Raw genomic sequence first — 18689 nt, 5'->3', positions numbered from 1 at the left:
TTAATATTTAAAACAATTTAAATATCATTTGAATAAAACAGTTTTCTATCAGCTGTCTTTTTAATTTCTTTTTAAATATTAAAAAGCGGTGATTTTATTGCATAAAATTAACAAAACGGAACATTAAGCTAAACGTTTCCTATTATTAGTACCTAATAAATAAACGAGGCTAAATGTGCTGGTAAAACAAAAGGGAGACAAGAGTTTTAAGTGAGCAGACGTGTTAACCCCATTATCAACGTTGGCTTAACCGGCACTAAGCCGACACGACAGCGGCCGATTTATGCCGACACCGGCAATTTGCCGATCCAATCGCCTATTGACCATTGGCTTTTATATGCAGGATTGTAATTGCTTACAGGAATTACAATATAAAATATAATACGAAAGATTTGAGATTTTTTTTTTATAAATATTACTTATCTTAATTTATATTCCCATAATACAAAAAAAATTTTAACGACATAATATATTTACAGTTGAAATTACGAATGTGTCAGTAACAAAATTTAAAAAAATTGACTAATGTTAATTCGTAAACTATAAGATAAAGTTATTAGATATATTGACAAATAGCTAGTTTAATATATCCTCTTAATCACAAATAATTCAAACTTCTTACTTTATTCACAATGAAGTTACAGAGGGGTCAAAAGTGTCGTGAAACTCCGTCCTCGCCTTAACAGTGATACTGCCGAGCCCCCCGATTATAAAACAGCTTGCAGCTTGAAGCATAAAGCGCTATACTGTAATGTAAGGTACGCGTAGCACAGAACACTCGTGGGCCGTAGCGCAGCTACACTACGAGGCCGCTACGGTAATCCTTCGATCCGCGAAAAGCCATGCATTTCACGGCTCTTTATTACATTAATTTAAATGTTTGCGTGGCGGATTTGCACGAATCCTCTGCCTCTAAATGACGTAAATAAATCCTGACTTGCTGATCAGTATTTATAAAGCGTGGCTTAAATGTCTTATTTCTATGTATTACATGTACAGATTGTAAAGGACAGGTTGGCCAAAATGAAAACAGCTGATTCAGATGAGTGGTCCAAATTGGATGGCAGATTATTTTCCCACCAGAAATGTATAACAGTCCTATAAACAACGATTTTTAGTTTTGACGCCGCGCAATGTATGTACTTGAAATTTTACGATTCACACGACGCATGATATGTAGCTATAGCGTGGAAAACAAAGCTTCTGACATGACATTGAACGAAAAAAACAGGAATGATTTGAAATTTCACTACCTACTGTGCTACACGCGACACGAGATATCTAGTGCCGCGCAGTTAATAACGCATGATGTCACATTAGAACATACATACATTGCAAAGCATTTTTAATACGTGAACTATACTTAAATATAACTTAACAGAAGGTACTCTCATCAGGTATTTTTTTTTAAATTACGCGTTCATACGCGCATGTATAAAAACTAGTCCAAAGATTCTATCCTTGTCAATCTCGGCCCGTACGACGTTCCATTATTATTAATAATAAGGTATTCACAAAAACCAATACACAAAATAAAACAAAAGCACCTAATCTCACTTCAACTCGAAATCGGCAAAAAATATGTAATAAAACAAATCCGATCTCACGAAAATACGCAATCAAATTAAGAAAGAACTAAGTCTTATTCTAGACCCATACGATGTCCCAAGGTTCATGTAGTCCAGAGCTTCTCAAATTTTATTTAGTTTGCCGCCCATTTTAAATACCAATTATTTAGCAGCACCCCCCTAATTTTTCCCTTAGATTGGCATCTCTTAAAAATTATAATAGTCATCATTACTTTAATTACATCCTGTTCACATATGTTTTGAATCTAAGGTTGAATTAACATTTTAAAAGAGATTCTTCCAATGTAAGTAATAACACGGAACTTTGTAAATACTATTCGTACAACTATTATTTAAATTAAAGTAAATATTTAAATTAAATTAATCAAATCCAAAATTTCAATCCCAAACCCCGATTTCCTCCGGATCTTATACTGCTCCTCTGAAGGTCTCTACCGCCCATAATGGGCGATGACGCCTCACACTTTAAAAATCTATTATTAATCTTACCCACCGCTTCAACAATCGATACTCAAAAGAAGCCGCTTTCTTTAAAAAGAATGACCCTCTAAATTCGTCGGATATTTTTTTAATGTAACTTCTCCGATTATTCGAAGACGCTTAGATCGATTTAGAAAATCCTTTTTTTTTTGTTTGACAGAGTAGGGGAACCTATTATACCTAGGACAGTTTGTGTGAAAGTTGTTATTTTCTGCAATTTGACGTATTGGATATAAAAAGGTAAGTTATTTGAGTATCTATGAGTAAAATATCATAAATGGATAATTTATACTTACATGAGTTTAATAAAACGTTTAAGACAATCCAGGTGTATGGTATAAAATTTAGGAATTTACATTTACTTTAAATAAGTAAACCAATGTTAATACGGACACGGGATATGTTTGCGGGGTAAATACGTGACATTTACCATCTCGACATTTACCTACTAAACTAGGATTACACACGTCAGCGCACCTGGTCGTGGCTACGTACCCGCGCAATTAGTCACGACTTTGTCATCACTAAATCGCACAGGAATCACAAACAAAAATATTTACTGCACTTGGCAGCGTTAAGTTATTGTTCCATAATCCGATAAACGCAGATCGCTCGCTAGAAAATTGTGTTATCGTCGCTCTAAAGCGTTCACAAGTCGCCGCTTTACGATGCTAGGTGCCGGGGACATGCAAACATAAAAATTCTCTATCGGGACTAATAGGAGCGAAACAAATAAAAGGATACGTAAATAGGAACGGCGGATAAATTCCAGTGGGGCTGGAGTGCGCGTAAATCCGCGCGATTTGTATCTGTGACAAGGGGTGTGCGGGCCCGCGCCCCGCGCCCCGCTGCCGTCCCTCTGTCCGCGTAACACTGGCACCTACACCACCCCACCCGCTCATTCTAACAATTAATTTAACAGAAAATGTTTTTGCAACATGCATTAATGTGAATTTCAAATGGACATTAACTTATAGATTGATTTTACTGATACTATTTGAAAGATTTTGTTACTTTCTTGCTGTACAAGAAATCGTATTAAAATAAAAATAAAAGAACAATCAGCAGCTTAATTTTTTTATTATGAATTATTATAATTATTTAAATGAATATAGAAGTGAAATATTTTTATAGAGGTAAATTATATTTGATAGAGGTAATTATATTTCCAGAAGTGCCGTTGTTAACTACTGGCTAATGTCGTTATGAAAGTCATTTAATCAATGCATACACGACTTAAGTTTGTTTCGTCTGATATTTTAAAGGTGTTTCCCACCATTGCGAAGTAAGACACATATTTTTATTAGAATATTTAAGTATCAAATAGAATCTTAAATACAAGTTATGGTATACTCATACAATCACAAGCTATTACATAAATACAATACAAAATGTAGGTGTAACACCATAGTGTGTTTGCATATACACAAAACATGTTACACGCTTCCAAATCCTTATGAAAAGCGAATCCAAAGAATCCCAGCGCGCAGGTCACGTCTATGCAAATGATATTAAATTAGAAACGCTTAATAACAACTGTGCCACCGCCTCTCATGTAAAGAGGTGCAATTACACCAATTAAATTGAAATTTTAGAGCACTAATTGCGCACAACGTGTTTTATGGGACCGAGGTTTAATCCGTCGCTGCCGATGTGATGGGTGCGGAACTAATAAGATCAGATTTGTTAAAGCCATATCTAAACTTTAATATTACAATCATTTATATAAATACTACTTTTTACACGTGATGTCGTTCTCATGCCGGAAATTAATGAACCGAAAGTAATAAAAAGTAAATAGTAAAGTAAATATGCTTCCCTTTTCATCCAAGATTGATATTATATATTTTATGATAATTGAACGATTTATTAAGCGCCAAGAGCTAAATTAATCCTTTAATACATTTATATATGTCTGTATATATAAATACACAACAATAACAATGACGAGACTAAAGAATTTTATTTAAATTTAATTAAGATTATATAAAAGTTTTTTTTATACAACTTAGAATGGCAAACATGCTGACAGCCCACCTGATGAAAAGTGGTAACCGTCGCCTATAGACATGAGCGGTACCATGAACATAACAGAGTATACTGTTTCGCCCATAATACCCCCCATGCGTTGCCATTATTAGTATTTATTATCTGTGCTATTATTAATAAGCATATATTAATAAGGATAACTAGAACTAACTGTATTATCCTATTTCAACTTAAAGTAGCCTCGGGCTATATGCCTATTTGGGAATTAGGTAATCCTATATTAATAATATTCTATAGATATTATCTATATATTATCTTAATCTTCATCGCAACGTATAAGTCACAGTGTATTCTGTCATATCAATGGTGCTGTTTGTCATTCCAATTATCAGAAAAATAACATAATATTATTAAGAATTTTTAATTTTCAATTGACTTTTAAAAGAAGAAGGTCCTCAATCCGATTGTATTCCTTTTTTATATTTGTTACCTCATAACTCTGTCAGTTCGTACCGTCTTGTCAGTTTACCAGAGGGAGACTTTGCACAAAAGTCGATTGCTTGGGTACCTCTGTCCTATTCGTGTTTCAACTATTAAGCAGTAGTGTTTGCATGGCTGTGTTTCGGTTCGAAGGATGGGATATGGCGTGAATTTACTGGGTACAGAGGAATAACACCTAAGTCCTCAGGAATGGCAACGCATGGGGGATATCATGGGCGAAACAGTATACTCTGCTATGTCCGTGGTACTGCTCATGTCTATAGGCAACGGTTACCACTTGCAATCAGGTGGACCGTTACCTTGTTTGGCAATGTAAGTTGTACTAAAAAAAAAGTTCTATACCGATTTGGAAAATTCTTTTTTGTCTCAAAAGGTATTCTTACAGAGTAGTCCCCTAAAAATTTTATCAAAATCGGTTCAGTAGTTTAGATCTAAATAACTGGCTTTTCCAATATTGAAGTCGCTTTAGATGTGCCAATATAAGATCAAATTTAAGTGTATTAAATAAAATTATACTAACCCAACACAACAATTAGGAACGTCTAATAATCTATTTGTATAATTTAGAAATATCCATTCCATTCTATGCTTACTACATAGTTGTACGTAACTTTGTAAAAAATATTATTACCACTATAATATTGTGGTGAACATTGCGGCGTAAGTTATAGGGTGTTCGACGGTTTTTGTGCGGAACGAGCGATAATCCCACCGGCATACGGCACCTGTGACCGCATCTCCAGGGATTACAGATTTAGCCCTCAACAAGTTAACACCCACAACAATACGTATACAATAAATATAGCTATAATAATTTATTAACGCTTACATTAAAAATGTTTATATGTGTGTATAATAGACTACACACTTACTAATATTATAAATATGAAAATGAAGTGTCACGCCTACCCGGATAGGAGACAGGCGTGACAGATATGTATGTATGTATGTATATGAATGTGAGTGATTGGGTTGTTTGTTACTTTATAACCTCTTAAGGGCTTAACTAATCACTATAAAATTCAGTATAGTATACTGTATGGATTAGGCTTACCTTTTATGCCGATTTGTAAACATATTCCGATCTTGCATACGAAGACGTGGGTAAAAGCTAGTACTTACTTACTTACGATATTCTTAATTAATTACAATGTAATTAATTAAATATATCGTGTACGTTAATATGAATTTTATAAAGCATTCACAAACAAATTTAAAAAAAAATTACAGAAAATGTACATATTAAAATTAAAGAATACGGTCATTGATCTCTGTCATCTTTGATCGTATAAAAAAGAAATATTACATACAATTACTTAAACAATAGGAAGTGGGGAAAATATGGTTTTGACCACTAATAGAAACCTTTACGATAGAGGATTCTCACTGAAATGGGCATATTTGCGTCGATATCACGCTTATTCCAAAACTAAAAATATCCTTTGATCTCCTGTAATAAGCAACAATACAAGTAATATTAATGAATAAAATACAGCGTAGCAAAAATTGCAATACGTAATAAATTGGTTTACAGGTATCGAATGAAATTGACAACGCGAATTTGTGTCAATTTTTTGCATACAATTAGCTTTTATGTGATAGCACTCATCGTTAACAAAACCAATTAATAGGGAGGTAAGCTCACCCCATACACCATTGCCCAACTAGATACGTATGTTATTATTCTACATGCATAGACAAGGCGACTACAACAACAATAGCCTATAAATTATCTTACTAACTCGAACTGGAATTATCCAGTCAGAAGTCCGTTATTTTATTTTATTTTTATGGTATTACAAAGAAATATATTAATAATGCCTACAACATAGTCCATATGACTCGCATATCAATCAATTGAGCTGTTAATGCTCTAAGAGGCAACAAACAAACTAACTTTCACATTTATAAGTCAGTAAAGACTAGTGTTAAAGTTAAAAATTTGTACTAATCATCTACGTGTTTCATTACAACACCCTCAGCGTAAAACCGATTTAATCATCCTCTTCTTTTAAAAAAGTGTAATTACTTTCAAAAACAAAGAGACCCCCCTAAAACTGGCCGCGGTCGAGTTGAAAGCGAGCAATTTAAAAGGCAAACAAGCATCGTATCACCGCATTTTTCTTGGAGGAGTCTCGTTGCAAACTACGTTAAAATGATTTAACTCCCCTCTGATAGCGTTACGGGCGGGCTATTATTGAGATCGCCGGCCGGGCCCGTCGGGCTAATAAACGCTTATCAACGCCCTCATTATCACACCCTTAACATCGCTTTAATGTCTTGCTCTTGAACAAAACATATTTAATCAAATTTTTTCCCCGGCGTGAAGCGAACTTTTTAAATTCATAAATTCCGGCGACACAAAGTAGCGAGTGAAGTAGACTTTAACTAATCTGTTTTATAATGGATATTATGTACTTCGTACAGGCGATTCAATTTAATTTATTTTTATTACATATCATAAAAAATTGTGTACGTGACTTGATGCTCCTGTTTATAAAACTAAATACTTAGATTGAACACACACATACATATTTTACACACATTAACCACTTCTTTAGTAACAGGTGCTGGGTATTTTTTTATTAATAATGCTTCATGATATAACTGTAAATCGAATTTCAATCACTCGAGGGCTAGTATTAGTACGGTGACCGTTTGTTTTATTATATTGCCGAATCATTTAATTAATACTGTAAACATTTTGATAACATACAAATCAATAGAAATACACAAATTTTCAATTATATGATTATGCCGATATTTGGAGTTATATAATACGATTTCGGACAAACTTTGCCGAACATGTTATTTGCAGATTCCATTTTATTTCAAATTTATCTAAGATTAACTTTCTCTAACATTAGAACATTCTAACATTCTTCATAAAGTATCCCTTCATATCAATGTAAACGATTTTTTAATAGATGAAACTTTTCTTATTTACTGACTTGCAACATTGCTACCAAATTTCAGGAAGCCACTAAGGAAGTCAACCTGAAAGGGTTAATTAGTTTGAACATAGATAGACAAAAGTCAAATATCAAAATTAAATGAACATTTTTTATATAAATTACTAGCTTTTACCCGTGACTTCGTTCACGTAACCAGGATATCCTTACAGACCATAAAAAAATTTATACCCATCTATATATCATATACCATATACTATATACATATATATAGCATGTAGTACGTGTATTTAAAATTTCATAATGATTGATTAAAGTTTTATAAGGTAATAAACAAAATCACTTTCAGATTTATATTATTGGTATTTATTCTAGATTAAAGATATTTTTCTTATGACCATCCTCGCCACCATATATTAGAAAGAAAATAATAATATAATGGTGAAATGTTAACTGAATACTGTAGTAACGGGTGGTAACGGCGCCCCGCCGCGTGCGTCCTCCGCTCGCCACCCGCCCGCCACTATCAGCCGCCTTCCTGATCTTTTAAGCCTTACTTTACTGCTGTTTCACGACACTAAATTATAATATAACACGTCGTAAATTTCCAAACTATCCGTTCTGACACGTTTGACTTAAGGTCCTTTCTGGCTATAATAATAAGTGGCAAAATTCCCCGAGAAATCACCATAAATAATTGCGTTTTAAACTTAACATTGTGATATATTTGACATAATCAGGTCATAAACGTAAAAATAATAACTTAGCAATTACTATTTTATAGATTTTCTATTTTTATCTCCATATTAATCTTTGTCTTTTTTAATCAGAACACAGAATTTTACATTATCATCTCATTCATATATATAATATCCTATAAATATTTCTATAAACCACTCTTCCGATCTATCTATCATTATACCTACCGCTTGTGGAGTACTTGCGAAGGTAAGAGATCGTTAATAATAAGATCTAACAGCTCCATTGCAAGCAATATACTTCTTCTTCTCAGGTCGACCTTCACGTAGTTCTCCTTGGAAACCACCGCAGCTAATTCTTATGAAATTCGTTACGGTGAGCTAATAGATCTGCTTTCATCCTCACCTATCATCTCTCTCTGGTACTCCACCAGTATTTTTTTTATACAACTTAGAATGGCAAACAAGCTAACGGCCCACCTGATGGAAAATGGTAACCGTCGCCTATAGACATGAGCAGTACCATGGACATAACAGAGTATACTGTTTCACCCATGATACTCCCCATGCGTTGCCATTCCTGAGGACTCAGGTGTTATTCCTCTGGGAGTTGGAGGCCAATGCCTGTGCGTCGGTCTACGAGTGGCGTGCGGAGCGGAGGCGTCAGGGTGCCGAGCCTTCCAGCCTGGAAGTTGCGCTGCGGAAGTCCCACGTTCGACGGGTCCTGCAGCGGGAGTGGGAACAGCGGCTGGTCGAGCCATCGGCCGGCCGGAGGACCGTCGAGGCTATCCGTCCACTTCTTAAGAAGTGGATGGATAGGCGGCGAAGGCCGCTGACCTTCAGGATGACACAGATACTGTCCGGGCATGGGTGCTTTGGGCGATATCTGTGTCATATCGCGCGCAGGGAGCCGACGGAGGAGTGCCATGCCTGTGGAGCGGACCAGGACACGGCGGAGCATACGCTGGAGGAGTGCCCAGCGTATGCCGATGAGCGTCGTGACTTGTCCGCGGTAGTGGGGACCGATCTCTCGCTGCCCGCCGTAGTCCGGCGGATGGTGAGCAGTGAGAGATCGTGGGAAGCAATGCTCGTCTTCTGCGATGCCGTCATGTCGCAGAAGGAGGCGGCGGAAAGGGAGCGGGAGAGTGCCACTCTCGCACCGTCAATCCGCCGCAGACGAGTCAGACGCAGAAGAAGGGGCGTGCCCAGTTCCGCCCCTCCTCCTTCCCCACTGGGACCGGGGTGATACCTGTGGGAAGGTATTGTCCCAATGGTCCTGGGGGATGTGCTTATATACCGGCGCATCCCCCGAGTGGTAGGGTGAGCACGCCATTCACCCTATCTTGAGAGAGGAGACCTGCTCTTACCATCAAGGGGCGGGTCGCTGCCGTCGGAGATGTGGTGAGTGCGAAAGCGAACCCATGTCTTCGACATATGGCACCTCGAGGGTATATCGTCTGGTTTTTGGTGGGTACACCCCCACCTTACGGGGGGACTCCCACAGTACCCATACACCTCCCACAAGGTGTATGGGTCTGCATAAAGCATTTTCCAGACGTTAAAAAAAAAAAAAAAAAAAAAAAAAAAAAAGGTGTTATTCCTCTGTACCCAGTAAATTCACGCCATATCCCACCCTTATAATGATAACGACAGTGCGGTCATGGTCTTTTATGGTCTCCCTTGGAAACGATCGTGATGAGTTCCGAGAGTATTCACCACGATGGGCTAACTGACATACCTTTTCATTCTTACCTATCATCCCTCACTGGTGCCCGCCCTTGTTTACGCCGACGCAGATTAGGATCGTTAGCGCTGAGAGGTATACTATCCCATTATCATTAAAAAAAATAATTACATCTCCTTTTATCATTTAAGCAACAATAAATAATATAACATGTGTTAAAGATATTTGAAAAGAGAAGTAAGATGTTACATCTTGAAATTAATAAATAGATACCTACTAATTATTTAATTTACTATAATCAGATTAAAGTTATAAAGAATTTTGTATAATGTGTTACTATCAACCACGGGTAGTAGGCCCACACACAACACACAAAAATACAATATGCCAACTTATTTACCTTACGACTAAAAAAGCTCCTTTTAAAATATGCAGAGCAATTATTCAGTATTATCAGTCACTGTAAAAAATATCTGCCGCAGGTGTATTCGCGTGTTTGTACTAGAATTTGTTGAGTGATCTTTTGAACGTATCTCTCCCCCATATTTATACTCAAAATTAAGAGCCTGTGAACAAACAGTATCGTTGCTAGGGTAAAAATAAAAAAGGGTGACGACGAAGTATCTCGTCGCGGTGATATTCGAAACAGTGCAGAAAGAACCGAATTGAATATTAAATGAAATAATTTATGCCATATTTATCATTTTGCAAATGAAACAGTCTTTACCTTAATGAAAACGTTCATTTCAATTTTTACGTCAAAGCCATGGATACCTTTCTCTTTGACTTGGATTCTTTCGCGGTTTTAATTTCCATAATTATGAAGAGAAACGTTTATATCTTTTCTAGTTATTCTCTAATGTTTTTAAATACATATTATACCTATATTATCTATTATATATATATATATATATATATATATATATATATATATATATATATATATATATATATATATATATATATATAGTTGTGTGGGTACTATAATTATTTATGTCAACTTTATTCAAGTCTTCAATTCGGGGATGCTCGACTAGTTTCGAACTCTAGAAGTTCTTATTTATGTTTGCAATTCGTGGCTATGTATTACTTTTATTTATAGTATCACCTGTCTAATTTTAGTCAAAATTGTACGTAGGTAAAAATACTCTGCGGTAAAGCCAAGATGACCGTAAATCATGGCGGATCATGTCGTTAGCTCTTATCTCGACGTATGTTCTTCCAATGATATGTGACTTTCTTGTTGTTATCCTATTCATTTTAAATTCCTTTTTACTGGTAAATGACCAGTCAAAAGGAATTTATATAGGATTTAAAATTATTTAGCGTCATACACAAAATAAAAAACATAAAGGTAATTCTAAAAAATATTAAATACTAAGTATATGTACCTGTACAGATATAACTTCCTTTCACATTTTTTTCATAATTATCTCTTATAGCAAGCTTTAAAATGAATTTTAAAGGTTTGCAAATGCTTCAAAATTTATTTTAATTTATTATAAACTATGGAACCTAGATATCGCCTTATATGGTTGCCGTAAGCAAAAACTTCAAATTACGCACCGCGTTACTGAGAGAGCTCAAAGAGTATAGTCGGAATTTCTTTGCGTGACAGAATCCGAAATGAGGATATCCGCAATAGAACCAAATTCAAACAACAATCCGACAAAAGCAAACATTTGTAAGCAAACTGAAGCGGTATTGGACTAGTCACAGCTCGAAATACCGACAACCGAAACATTCTTAGATGGCGACCACGTACGAGCAAACACAGTGAAGGACGACCTCGCTAGAAGGAGTCAAATAAATTGCAGGGAGTTAGTGGATACAAATGGCTCAGGACCGTTCTTTATGGCAGTTTATGGCGGAGGCAGTTCAACAGTGAACAAATAATGGCTGAAATAATGATTATTAACTCGCGACCCGTCCCGGCTTTGCATGGATAGAAAAATAAATTAGTATTTTAAATAAATTAGTATAATATAATATTAGATAAACAAACAATACGTAAATAAGTCATACTTGCATTATAATTTATTTTCTTTCTAAATCAATTAAATTGGAACAATTTAATTTATTAAAAAGTTACCTATACACCTTTATGTATCTATCTAATATCTGCCTTTACCCGACTAAGGAGCAACACAATATTACCACAGATGGATATTTACAAAAGTTAAAAGGTGAAAAACAAATTTAGATACGAAATAAAATACAGGGCAGGTAAAGGTGACGATGGCACTGGGAGGGAAGGGCAGGGGGATCTTCGTTAAGGTTTAATTAAATCGTCCTCGGCGGCCTCTCGCGTTTTAATTCCACCGTTATTAATGCTGTTAAAAACTGAGTAGCCCGAACAAAAATTCTTTAGAGATGTCCACATCTCAAATATTATTACGGTGGTATAGTGAATTTTGATCATGAAACATAAATAGTAAACTTATTTACTCAATGGTATCACACTGAGAGGCTACTACACGACACTTCTACATAATAAAAGTGGTCAAGCTTGTTCCTCCACCTACGTAGACTGGGTATGCGTAGTCTACGGCTTTTTTGGATTTGTAAGTAAACAAAATGTAAATATATATTTTGGTCCACCTATTGATTATCATGCAGCTTAAGTATTAGCAAAAGTAACACAATAAACAAAATATAGATTAAATATTAAAAAACTTTTTAATCGTTATACTAAAATGCGCAAGAAGGTATAGTGATCCGGCTTGTAATAATAAACCAAATGTAGAAAGACTAAATGTAGTAATTGTAACTAATATTATCCCTTCATTTCAGTTTAACGCAAATGTCTATAAGTTTAAAATTAGACATTATACATGTTCCAAATATACATTCCACTCCTTATAATAAAACGTTCATGATATAAAATAAAAAAATACATTTTGAAGAAAATCAGTCGAAAAAGTCATAGAAATGTCTTCAATTACAAATATAGAAACTGTATGGTAAGCGAATCCATAGTTTTGCTGTTTAAAATGCGCGGACGAGTGGCCGCAGCGTTTCCGGCGAGGAACACTCGCGATAAGACGCTACTCGCCGCCTTAACTCCCCCCACCGCACCTGTACCACCCCGGCCACACCAGCTGAATCGCACCAAACAATTTGGATTTTAATATAACACTTAAGTGTTGTTCCAAAGATGTCCCTCCCCGGCTAAGTACTAATTTGTCCCAGCTCGAAACGATTGAGACATTTTAACGTTTGTGTAAAGTTTCACTGAATTGTTTTAATTTGTTTACATTTGCTGGTTTTGGTAAAAGTGCCCTTATTTTATTTAAAATAAAAAATAATCAAACAGAATGTCTGAAAGACAATTCTGTAGGTATTTAATAAGTTTTGGATTAATTATTTCGGTAATAATACATACATTTTTCAATACCTTTTTAAATTATTGCATTTTGGATATAATAAATTTTATTACCGGTGTTTACCTTTATGACCTGTCGGAAATTCAAGTCGCGTAATTTTATGTATAATAATTAATCGAACTCGATTATGTTTTGTAGACAGAATAAAGTAATCGATACCTAAGTTTGTAATTTGGCTGTTAGTTTACTTCAAGTAACGTAATTTTAAAATAATACGTCACTTCCCAACAATCAAAAGTTATGTATCTATATAATTCAGAATTAAACTCAGACTCATCATAAAGCACCAAGAATAAAAATTCTCATTAAAGCCTTTATAAAAATCACTGGACTGGAAAAGGTATTTGTGTTTCTATATCTAGTGAAAATGTAGGTGTTGAATAGCTCTCATATGAAATAAATAGAAGCAAACATAACAATTGCGGGCGTCAGATGCACAGTAACCGCAACTAAATTACACACGCAGTGCAGTCTGTCTGACGTGCAGACTTGTCATAGGTACAACTACCCACCTACCTAGGTATAGATAGTTACACACATATATAGAAAAATATTCAAAGCCATAACCTGTGGTTTCGCCCGTAAAATTTAGTATAAAAATATTCTATGTGGTAAATTATATATATATGCATAGTAATGCGAACTATCAGTCCCATTGCTAGCAATATACTATGTCAGGTTAACCTCCACGTGGTCCCCTTTGGAAACCATCGTGCTGAATTCCAGGTGTTTTATCACGATGGGCTAACCGACCTGCTTTTTCATTTTCACTTATCATCCCTCATTGGTACCACGCCGGTGTATACCGATAGCGCTGGCGGGGTTACCATACCTTTATCATCCAATAAGAAAAAATACCCTGTAGCATATTTCACTTAAATCCGTTCAGCCCTTTAAACAGGTTAAGGAACAAACGAACAATTAAGCATTCTAATATCTAAACATCCAAATATCTTTATAAACTTTTTAAAATATTAATAGAATAATTGGATTTACAAAAAAAACTTTGCATTAGTTAACCGTTTCGAGGTATAGTATCGAAACTGAAAAAACACAAAATATTTTTTATGTTTATGAACTTTTTAAAGGGTACATTTTTAGCCTACGTACTCAAAATTATAAAAATATAACGGCTTATAAGGTACACTTACCTTAAGGTATACTTACCGGTCAAACCATTGTTTAGAATGGAAAGTAAAATTTCGTCATACATGCGGTTTTGACTGGTACGTAATTAGAACAAAACTACCACTATCGTGGGAGTACGACTGTAGTAGTGACGAGTAGTACTCTGCTTTCACAGCAGCATTGGAAGAAGTTTTCAAACTACTGGACTAAAAAAAATATAGTAGGTATAAACATCAGTGGCGAATATATTACTCGCCTTCGATTTGCCGATGATATAGTAATCATGGCGAAATCCCTGGAGGACTTGAATACTATTCGCAATTGCCTCAATAGTGCTTAACAAGTAGATCTTAATATGAATATGATTAAGGCTAAAATATATTATAATTAAGAACACTACGCCCGAAGTTGGCGATGAGTATATATCCCTTTTTTTTATCGCGGAGAAATGCATCTGCATGCATGCATACAGACCCTTACACCCCGGGGGAGGTGTATGGGTACTGCCAATCTCCTACCGACTAAAACCACCACGGTGTCCCTCGTCGCGCCGCGTGCTGGGGATCCTTGATTCCATTATAACGCTTCAGAAACCCCCGCGGCTTTGGCACATTTGTCGGTGCTGGCCTAATATTGTGTAGGGTGGGACCGCCCCCATGGTCAACACCCCGGTCCTTTGGCAATCGGCGGCCAGTCGCCTTAATCGTCGGCCCGCAGCGGCACATACCACAAGGAGGAGGAGTTAGTGGGACATTCCACTGCCTTGTGCCCTACGATACCGCAGCGATAACATACATCGCTACGGTCTTTCTCGTGCGAATATGTTACTCGCACGTATCCACCTTCGTCACAAGGCAGCGAAAGCAGCGCAACGGTCTTTACTAGTAGTACGAAGTAGCTGCGTTCGCGCCGATACCCACCACACCAAATTTTTTACGCCAAAATATCCGCCTTTTCTTTACACTGCCACCAGTGGCCGCCGTCTATATCCCCACTCTCTCGATTCCGAAGGTGTGCAGCAGAACTGAGTGGCAGTAACTTAGACGGCGATAGCTTTTTAGATGGTGTGAGTTTCGTACCTGGCCTTTAGCTAGCACCTGCCGGTCTCTGCTCCTTTTGCGCATTGCGTTTTACTCACTTGCCCCTTACAATCGTGGTTCATATAACCTCGACTGCCTGGACCGCTGCGGGGACTTACTCCGTAGCCGTGAACCTGTAGGTTTGTTCTTCTATCTGGGTAGCATGCCCCAGGTAGTCTGAGTCAGGATCAAACTCACACTCTCTCAGAAGCCTCTCATTTTATTGAATAGGGGCTTGCAATCTATCTATCTTATCTATCTTTTTACTCTGCTCTCTGTGAGCAGAATAAAAAGATAAATGAAGAGAAGAGAGAGGCCCTAGAGGGCCCTAGGCTGCTCAACACCGAAAAGGGACTACGCGATCTTCCGTTCGTTAACTCCTCTACCACCTTATCTTGCGACGAACTCTCCCTGACTTGTCTGGCCTCTGGACGGGACTGAGGCAGGCAAAGCGATTTCCCTTAAATTTATAGCTCTCGGGGGCGCATTTGTAGCCACCGAGTATACCTAAGACAACTTGTTCAACTACGTACTACACCACATCTTTTTATCCAAAATATTTCAAACATTGAAGACGTAGATTTTTAATTAGTACGTGTTGCCAGTGTGTTTCGGTGTAAGCCATGTTTCGATTTCATAAACCGAAACACGGCTTACACCGAAACACAGTTTCCACTGCATCTTACACTATCATACAAGCTCATATGACCATTCACTGATATATATACTTAATATATATAATGCCTAACATACCTCTTTGAAACGATTTTAACTTCTTACGATATAACTAAAAGTCACATTCTAAGCATTCCCCGCTTATCTTACAATTTTTGTTTAAATTTATTCTCAAAATACTAAAATTAATACACAAATTATGTTTCACTTTTTCATCTATTCATATTTAAATAATTTCTTATAACATTCTACAATCATAAGTTTTGTCATAATTACAAATCTATATGATATAGTGAGTTGCTTAGTAGCTATATAATATCGCTACTCATTTTCGATTTTTGTGTTTGCTTGTGTTTATCATCATCATCATATTAGCCTTTAACTGTCCACTGCTGAATATAAGCCTCCCTTTTGGGGGGTTTTGCCAGCAGTTACCATACTTAGCAGCCAGATTGACAGCCGCAGTCTCTACAATATTTCTACTTCAATTTATTATAAAATAATGGTAACTAGAAACATTGTTGGAACAAAATTACTGAATGTGTATTTTCGATGAATTATTGATTAAATTAGTGCTACGTAAGCTATCAGATGCGACAGATTAGATAAATTTTAGCATATACGTTTTCTAGTAAACAATCGAAAGAGTCTGTTTCGATGTAAATATTGAACCTAATATATTATATAGATAATAATTTTCTGGAAAACTACTAATAACTATTAAAATTTTTGATAAACTAATTATTAGTAGACCATATGTAAGTACATAGGCAAATTTTGAAAAGATACAATCAGATATGATATGGTTATGCAAAATGTAAATTTCAAATCGCTGTCCTAAAAAGTATGATATTTAAGTATTAAATGAATGATTTATAGAATAAACAGTATAAAAACAGAATTACTTAACGGAATTTTATTACAGGTGAGAATAAAATAAATTTACATTTACAATACATTTATAATTATTATCATTTTTATAAAATATTTTTTGATATTTATTACTTATTGAAGTAACTAAAGGTTTATACGATTTGTAACTACTTTATTTTAATGATAATAATTTTAAAGAGAAAATATCAAATCAAAATGAAAAAATAATGTATGTACATAATATAATAATAAATAATCCAATGCATTATATATATTAAACAATATTTAATTCCACCCTACAATTATTTGTATTTTCTAATTTTTAAGTGAAGTTAGTGTGTTTAATATTTTTTTTCATTCAATTATGATATAGGTATTGTTTTTTGTCAAAAAACTCAGTCATCTACAAAATATAAAAAAAAATCTTGTTAATTTTCCTTGTTTTTAAATACTTTCCCTTTGTATTTCGCTATTGGTACTAAATCAATTATGACAGATTTTTACTTTTACCAGACTAAGACAAAAACGGAGCGAGACCGATACTTTAGTGTGAATAGACATAGTATCTATAATCTGTGATCGGACCTTACTAGCCACATACGGTACGGTACCCATGTGTGGTAGGTTCTTAAAGCCAAACCTAAACCTTTTATCGTAGAATAAATATTAGAACAAGTATTTGTAATTTTTCAGTAAACAATGTATTACAATACATATTGTTTTATTGATGTTTATTTTTAAACGAAATTTTATAAAGTAAACTTAGCGTTACATGGCGTTAAAGCCAAATCTTGTGTATGTATCTCAGGAGTATCCAAACAGCTATTATCAATATTTGATAAAAAATTCACAAGTCGCAAAATGCGTAGAAGACAAAGATAATAGGTATCTCCTACTATAATAAAAAGCTATTCTTAATCTATAGCAAAACGTCAAAAAAAATGTCACAGATGTGTTTATTTTTATAATGGTTAATGTCGTAAACGTCACAAATTGCATTGCCAGCTAGGATATTTTTTCGCAATTTTGTGGATAAATGTTAGCTTAATGGAAAAATTAAATTGGTGAAAAAATTTTTGGAGAAAAATAAAATGAGCATGAAAAGTTTGATTAGTTTTTTTACTGTTTTAGTATTTGTTTATGTATAACAGTAAATATATAAATTTAATAAAATATATCAATGAAGTTGAAATTCTTTTCTCCTTCGAATAGTGCGATACGTATCAAAACGTAATAAAACCGACACAAGAAACTATAACTGGGTAAAATCTACGTAATATTATCATATGGTAAAAAATTGTTTTAATATTTGGGTAAAAATAAATAAGTGCCTCTGGCAACCCTTAATCACAAATGTCAGTAGAGTTGACAGATCAGACATGAGTGTCATCCAGAATTACCAGATTGGGTTTTTTTCACAATTATAGGTAAAAAATTTCTGTTATAAAAATTTTGGGTAATAGTTTTAGTACTTGTAAACTATATACAGTAATATAACTGGCAGGAAATTCATCCTCACACGCTAGAACTGTAATAGTCACGTACATTGTAATAACGCTCAAGCTGTGAATTGAAATGAAGCAAGCTTCCCGTTGAAGTTTTTTCTATAGACTACAGTATGAGGTTTTCAAGAAGGGTATATTAAGATTTGTTCAGGGTCGACAGACATAACTCCCCTAATGTTACTGATTTCGT

Source organism: Galleria mellonella, unplaced genomic scaffold (genome assembly GCF_026898425.1).
Source record: "Galleria mellonella isolate WM207_F2 unplaced genomic scaffold, CSIRO_AGI_GalMel_v1 utg33, whole genome shotgun sequence".
In the NCBI taxonomy this organism is placed as follows: domain Eukaryota; kingdom Metazoa; phylum Arthropoda; class Insecta; order Lepidoptera; family Pyralidae; genus Galleria; species Galleria mellonella.
Note: the sequence above shows the minus strand (reverse complement) of the source record.